This window comes from Hypomesus nipponensis, chromosome 24 (genome assembly GCF_054491055.1).
Source record: "Hypomesus nipponensis isolate SF chromosome 24, ASM5449105v1, whole genome shotgun sequence".
Classification (NCBI taxonomy): domain Eukaryota; kingdom Metazoa; phylum Chordata; class Actinopteri; order Osmeriformes; family Osmeridae; genus Hypomesus; species Hypomesus nipponensis.
In genome coordinates this window covers 212,501-217,500 of record NC_140384.1, presented here as the reverse complement: position 1 = coordinate 217,500, position 5,000 = coordinate 212,501, and the positions used below count along the sequence as shown (strand labels likewise).

The window sequence follows — 5,000 nt, the reverse complement described above, 5'->3', positions numbered from 1 at the left end:
GGAAGCTGTTTTCATTTTGACACGAGAGAGAGAGAGAGAGAGAGAGAGAGACTACCTTGCATTGTCAATTGCTAAATCTGTATATGGATAAGTAGCCTATGGTTGTCAACTTATTTCGTACGGCCATACCAGCCTGGCAACGCCCGATCTCGTCTGATCTCGGAAGCTAAGCAGGGTCGGGCCTGGTTAGTACTTGGATGGGAGACCGCCTGGGAATACCAGGTGCTGTATGCTCTTTTGCTCATTCACTTAGAAACTGAAATCTTGCAATATGCACAAGTAGTCCTTCATGAAAGGGGCTGGAAGCTGTTTTCATTTTGACACGAGAGAGAGAGAGAGAGAGAGACTACCTTGCATTGTCAATTGCTAAATCTGTATATGGATAAGTAGCCTATGGTTGTCAACTTATTTCGTACGGCCATACCAGCCTGGCAACGCCCGATCTCGTCTGATCTCGGAAGCTAAGCAGGGTCGGGCCTGGTTAGTACTTGGATGGGAGACCGCCTGGGAATACCAGGTGCTGTATGCTCTTTTGCTCATTCACTTAGAAACTGAAATCTTGCAATATGCACAAGTAGTCCTTCATGAAAGGGGCTGGAAGCTGTTTTCATTTTGACACGAGAGAGAGAGAGAGAGAGACCACCTTGCATTGTCAATTGCTAAATCTGTATATGGATAAGTAGCCTATGGTTGTCAACTTATTTCGTACGGCCATACCAGCCTGGCAACGCCCGATCTCGTCTGATCTCGGAAGCTAAGCAGGGTCGGGCCTGGTTAGTACTTGGATGGGAGACCGCCTGGGAATACCAGGTGCTGTATGCTCTTTTGCTCATTCACTTAGAAACTGACATCTTGCAATATGCACAAGTAGTCCTTCATGAAAGGGGCTGGAAGCTGTTTTCATTTTGACACGAGAGAGAGAGAGAGAGACTACCTTGCATTGTCAATTGCTAAATCTGTATATAGATAAGTAGCCTATGGTTGTCAACTTATTTCGTACGGCCATACCAGCCTGGCAACGCCCGATCTCGTCTGATCTCGGAAGCTAAGCAGGGTCGGGCCTGGTTAGTACTTGGATGGGAGACCGCCTGGGAATACCAGGTGCTGTATGCTCTTTTGCTCATTCACTTAGAAACTGACATCTTGCAATATGCACAAGTAGTCCTTCATGAAAGGGGCTGGAAGCTGTTTTCATTTTGACACGAGAGAGAGAGAGAGAGAGAGAGAGAGACCACCTTGCATTGTCAATTGCTAAATCTGTATATGGATAAGTAGCCTATGGTTGTCAACTTATTTCGTACGGCCATACCAGCCTGGCAACGCCCGATCACGTCTGATCTCGGAAGCTAAGCAGGGTCGGGCCTGGTTAGTACTTGGATGGGAGACCGCCTGGGAATACCAGGTGCTGTATGCTCTTTTGCTCATTCACTTAGAAACTGACATCTTGCAATATGCACAAGTAGTCCTTCATGAAAGGGGCTGGAAGCTGTTTTCATTTTGACACGAGAGAGAGAGAGAGACCACCTTGCATTGTCAATTGCTAAATCTGTATATGGATAAGTAGCCTATGGTTGTCAACTTATTTCGTACGGCCATACCAGCCTGGCAACGCCCGATCACGTCTGATCTCGGAAGCTAAGCAGGGTCGGGCCTGGTTAGTACTTGGATGGGAGACCGCCTGGGAATACCAGGTGCTGTATGCTCTTTTGCTCATTCACTTAGAAACTGACATCTTGCAATATGCACAAGTAGTCCTTCATGAAAGGGGCTGGAAGCTGTTTTCATTTTGACACGAGAGAGAGAGAGAGAGAGACTACCTTGCATTGTCAATTGCTAAATCTGTATATGGATAAGTAGCCTATGGTTGTCAACTTATTTCGTACGGCCATACCAGCCTGGCAACGCCCGATCTCGTCTGATCTCGGAAGCTAAGCAGGGTCGGGCCTGGTTAGTACTTGGATGGGAGACCGCCTGGGAATACCAGGTGCTGTATGCTCTTTTGCTCATTCACTTAGAAACTGAAATCTTGCAATATGCACAAGTAGTCCTTCATGAAAGGGGCTGGAAGCTGTTTTCATTTTGACACGAGAGAGAGAGAGAGAGAGACCACCTTGCATTGTCAATTGCTAAATCTGTATATGGATAAGTAGCCTATGGTTGTCAACTTATTTCGTACGGCCATACCAGCCTGGCAACGCCCGATCTCGTCTGATCTCGGAAGCTAAGCAGGGTCGGGCCTGGTTAGTACTTGGATGGGAGACCGCCTGCGAATACCAGGTGCTGTATGCTCTTTTGCTCATTCACTTAGAAACTGACATCTTGCAATATGCACAAGTAGTCCTTCATGAAAGGGGCTGGAAGCTGTTTTCATTTTGACACGAGAGAGAGAGAGACTACCTTGCATTGTCAATTGCTAAATCTGTATATGGATAAGTAGCCTATGGTTGTCAACTTATTTCGTACGGCCATACCAGCCTGGCAACGCCCGATCTCGTCTGATCTCGGAAGCTAAGCAGGGTCGGGCCTGGTTAGTACTTGGATGGGAGACCGCCTGGGAATACCAGGTGCTGTATGCTCTTTTGCTCATTCACTTAGAAACTGACATCTTGCAATATGCACAAGTAGTCCTTCATGAAAGGGGCTGGAAGCTGTTTTCATTTTGACACGAGAGAGAGAGAGAGAGAGAGAGAGAGACCACCTTGCATTGTCAATTGCTAAATCTGTATATGGATAAGTAGCCTATGGTTGTCAACTTATTTCGTACGGCCATACCAGCCTGGCAACGCCCGATCACGTCTGATCTCGGAAGCTAAGCAGGGTCGGGCCTGGTTAGTACTTGGATGGGAGACCGCCTGGGAATACCAGGTGCTGTATGCTCTTTTGCTCATTCACTTAGAAACTGACATCTTGCAATATGCACAAGTAGTCCTTCATGAAAGGGGCTGGAAGCTGTTTTCATTTTGACACGAGAGAGAGAGAGAGAGAGACTACCTTGCATTGTCAATTGCTAAATCTGTATATGGATAAGTAGCCTATGGTTGTCAACTTATTTCGTACGGCCATACCAGCCTGGCAACGCCCGATCTCGTCTGATCTCGGAAGCTAAGCAGGGTCGGGCCTGGTTAGTACTTGGATGGGAGACCGCCTGGGAATACCAGGTGCTGTATGCTCTTTTGCTCATTCACTTAGAAACTGAAATCTTGCAATATGCACAAGTAGTCCTTCATGAAAGGGGCTGGAAGCTGTTTTCATTTTGACACGAGAGAGAGAGAGAGAGAGACCACCTTGCATTGTCAATTGCTAAATCTGTATATGGATAAGTAGCCTATGGTTGTCAACTTATTTCGTACGGCCATACCAGCCTGGCAACGCCCGATCTCGTCTGATCTCGGAAGCTAAGCAGGGTCGGGCCTGGTTAGTACTTGGATGGGAGACCGCCTGGGAATACCAGGTGCTGTATGCTCTTTTGCTCATTCACTTAGAAACTGACATCTTGCAATATGCACAAGTAGTCCTTCATGAAAGGGGCTGGAAGCTGTTTTCATTTTGACACGAGAGAGAGAGAGACTACCTTGCATTGTCAATTGCTAAATCTGTATATGGATAAGTAGCCTATGGTTGTCAACTTATTTCGTACGGCCATACCAGCCTGGCAACGCCCAATCTCGTCTGATCTCGGAAGCTAAGCAGGGTCGGGCCTGGTTAGTACTTGGATGGGAGACCGCCTGGGAATACCAGGTGCTGTATGCTCTTTTGCTCATTCACTTAGAAACTGAAATCTTGCAATATGCACAAGTAGTCCTTCATGAAAGGGGCTGGAAGCTGTTTTCATTTTGACACGAGAGAGAGAGAGAGAGAGAGAGAGAGAGAGAGACTACCTTGCATTGTCAATTGCTAAATCTGTATATGGATAAGTAGCCTATGGTTGTCAACTTATTTCGTACGGCCATACCAGCCTGGCAACGCCCGATCTCGTCTGATCTCGGAAGCTAAGCAGGGTCGGGCCTGGTTAGTACTTGGATGGGAGACCGCCTGGGAATACCAGGTGCTGTATGCTCTTTTGCTCATTCACTTAGAAACTGACATCTTGCAATATGCACAATCAGTCCTTCATGAAAGGGGCTGGAAGCTGTTTTCATTTTGACACGAGAGAGAGAGAGAGAGAGACTACCTTGCATTGTCAATTGCTAAATCTGTATATGGATAAGTAGCCTATGGTTGTCAACTTATTTCGTACGGCCATACCAGCCTGGCAACACCCGATCTCGTCTGATCTCGGAAGCTAAGCAGGGTCGGGCCTGGTTAGTACTTGGATGGGAGACCGCCTGGGAATACCAGGTGCTGTATGCTCTTTTGCTCATTCACTTAGAAACTGACATCTTGCAATATGCACAAGTAGTCCTTCATGAAAGGGGCTGGAAGCTGTTTTCATTTTGACACGAGAGAGAGAGAGAGAGAGAGAGAGAGACTACCTTGCATTGTCAATTGCTAAATCTGTATATGGATAAGTAGCCTATGGTTGTCAACTTATTTCGTACGGCCATACCAGCCTGGCAACGCCCGATCTCGTCTGATCTCGGAAGCTAAGCAGGGTCGGGCCTGGTTAGTACTTGGATGGGAGACCGCCTGGGAATACCAGGTGCTGTATGCTCTTTTGCTCATTCACTTAGAAACTGAAATCTTGCAATATGCACAAGTAGTCCTTCATGAAAGGGGCTGGAAGCTGTTTTCATTTTGACACGAGAGAGAGAGAGAGAGACCACCTTGCATTGTCAATTGCTAAATCTGTATATGGATAAGTAGCCTATGGTTGTCAACTTATTTCGTACGGCCATACCAGCCTGGCAACGCCCGATCTCGTCTGATCTCGGAAGCTAAGCAGGGTCGGGCCTGGTTAGTACTTGGATGGGAGACCGCCTGGGAATACCAGGTGCTGTATGCTCTTTTGCTCATTCACTTAGAAACTGACATCTTGCAATATGCACAAGTAGTCCTTCATG

At 47.1% G+C, this 5,000-nt stretch overlaps 16 non-coding genes and 1 pseudogene across 16 annotated transcripts; all 17 read left to right on the top strand.

Moving 5' to 3' along the window:
* Positions 1-115: 115 nt before the first annotated feature.
* On the top strand, positions 116-234 carry LOC146227799 (5S ribosomal RNA). The gene has a single exon (XR_014746554.1). It is a non-coding gene; the product is annotated as a 5S ribosomal RNA (ribosomal RNA).
* Positions 235-410: 176 nt separating this feature from the next.
* On the top strand, positions 411-529 carry LOC146227798 (5S ribosomal RNA). Its single transcript, XR_014746552.1, has one exon. It is a non-coding gene; the product is annotated as a 5S ribosomal RNA (ribosomal RNA).
* A 174-nt stretch (positions 530-703) lies between these two features.
* Positions 704-822, top strand: LOC146227797 (5S ribosomal RNA). The gene has a single exon (XR_014746550.1). It is a non-coding gene; the product is annotated as a 5S ribosomal RNA (ribosomal RNA).
* Positions 823-994: 172 nt separating this feature from the next.
* LOC146227796 (5S ribosomal RNA) lies at positions 995-1,113 on the top strand. The gene has a single exon (XR_014746548.1). It is a non-coding gene; the product is annotated as a 5S ribosomal RNA (ribosomal RNA).
* A 182-nt stretch (positions 1,114-1,295) lies between these two features.
* On the top strand, positions 1,296-1,414 carry LOC146227795 (5S ribosomal RNA). The gene has a single exon (XR_014744808.1). It is a non-coding gene; the product is annotated as a 5S ribosomal RNA (ribosomal RNA).
* Positions 1,415-1,584: 170 nt separating this feature from the next.
* Positions 1,585-1,703, top strand: LOC146227794 (5S ribosomal RNA). Its single transcript, XR_014744807.1, has one exon. It is a non-coding gene; the product is annotated as a 5S ribosomal RNA (ribosomal RNA).
* Positions 1,704-1,877: 174 nt separating this feature from the next.
* Positions 1,878-1,996, top strand: LOC146227793 (5S ribosomal RNA). Its single transcript, XR_014746545.1, has one exon. It is a non-coding gene; the product is annotated as a 5S ribosomal RNA (ribosomal RNA).
* Positions 1,997-2,170: 174 nt separating this feature from the next.
* LOC146227792 (5S ribosomal RNA) lies at positions 2,171-2,289 on the top strand. The gene has a single exon (XR_014745490.1). It is a non-coding gene; the product is annotated as a 5S ribosomal RNA (ribosomal RNA).
* Positions 2,290-2,457: 168 nt separating this feature from the next.
* On the top strand, positions 2,458-2,576 carry LOC146227791 (5S ribosomal RNA). The gene has a single exon (XR_014746543.1). It is a non-coding gene; the product is annotated as a 5S ribosomal RNA (ribosomal RNA).
* A 182-nt stretch (positions 2,577-2,758) lies between these two features.
* LOC146227790 (5S ribosomal RNA) lies at positions 2,759-2,877 on the top strand. Its single transcript, XR_014744806.1, has one exon. It is a non-coding gene; the product is annotated as a 5S ribosomal RNA (ribosomal RNA).
* Positions 2,878-3,051: 174 nt separating this feature from the next.
* Positions 3,052-3,170, top strand: LOC146227789 (5S ribosomal RNA). The gene has a single exon (XR_014746541.1). It is a non-coding gene; the product is annotated as a 5S ribosomal RNA (ribosomal RNA).
* Positions 3,171-3,344: 174 nt separating this feature from the next.
* Positions 3,345-3,463, top strand: LOC146227788 (5S ribosomal RNA). The gene has a single exon (XR_014746538.1). It is a non-coding gene; the product is annotated as a 5S ribosomal RNA (ribosomal RNA).
* A 168-nt stretch (positions 3,464-3,631) lies between these two features.
* LOC146227787 (5S ribosomal RNA) lies at positions 3,632-3,750 on the top strand (annotated as a pseudogene).
* Positions 3,751-3,938: 188 nt separating this feature from the next.
* Positions 3,939-4,057, top strand: LOC146227786 (5S ribosomal RNA). Its single transcript, XR_014746536.1, has one exon. It is a non-coding gene; the product is annotated as a 5S ribosomal RNA (ribosomal RNA).
* A 174-nt stretch (positions 4,058-4,231) lies between these two features.
* LOC146227785 (5S ribosomal RNA) lies at positions 4,232-4,350 on the top strand. Its single transcript, XR_014746516.1, has one exon. It is a non-coding gene; the product is annotated as a 5S ribosomal RNA (ribosomal RNA).
* Positions 4,351-4,532: 182 nt separating this feature from the next.
* LOC146227784 (5S ribosomal RNA) lies at positions 4,533-4,651 on the top strand. Its single transcript, XR_014746534.1, has one exon. It is a non-coding gene; the product is annotated as a 5S ribosomal RNA (ribosomal RNA).
* A 172-nt stretch (positions 4,652-4,823) lies between these two features.
* On the top strand, positions 4,824-4,942 carry LOC146227783 (5S ribosomal RNA). The gene has a single exon (XR_014746532.1). It is a non-coding gene; the product is annotated as a 5S ribosomal RNA (ribosomal RNA).
* Positions 4,943-5,000: the final 58 nt, after the last annotated feature.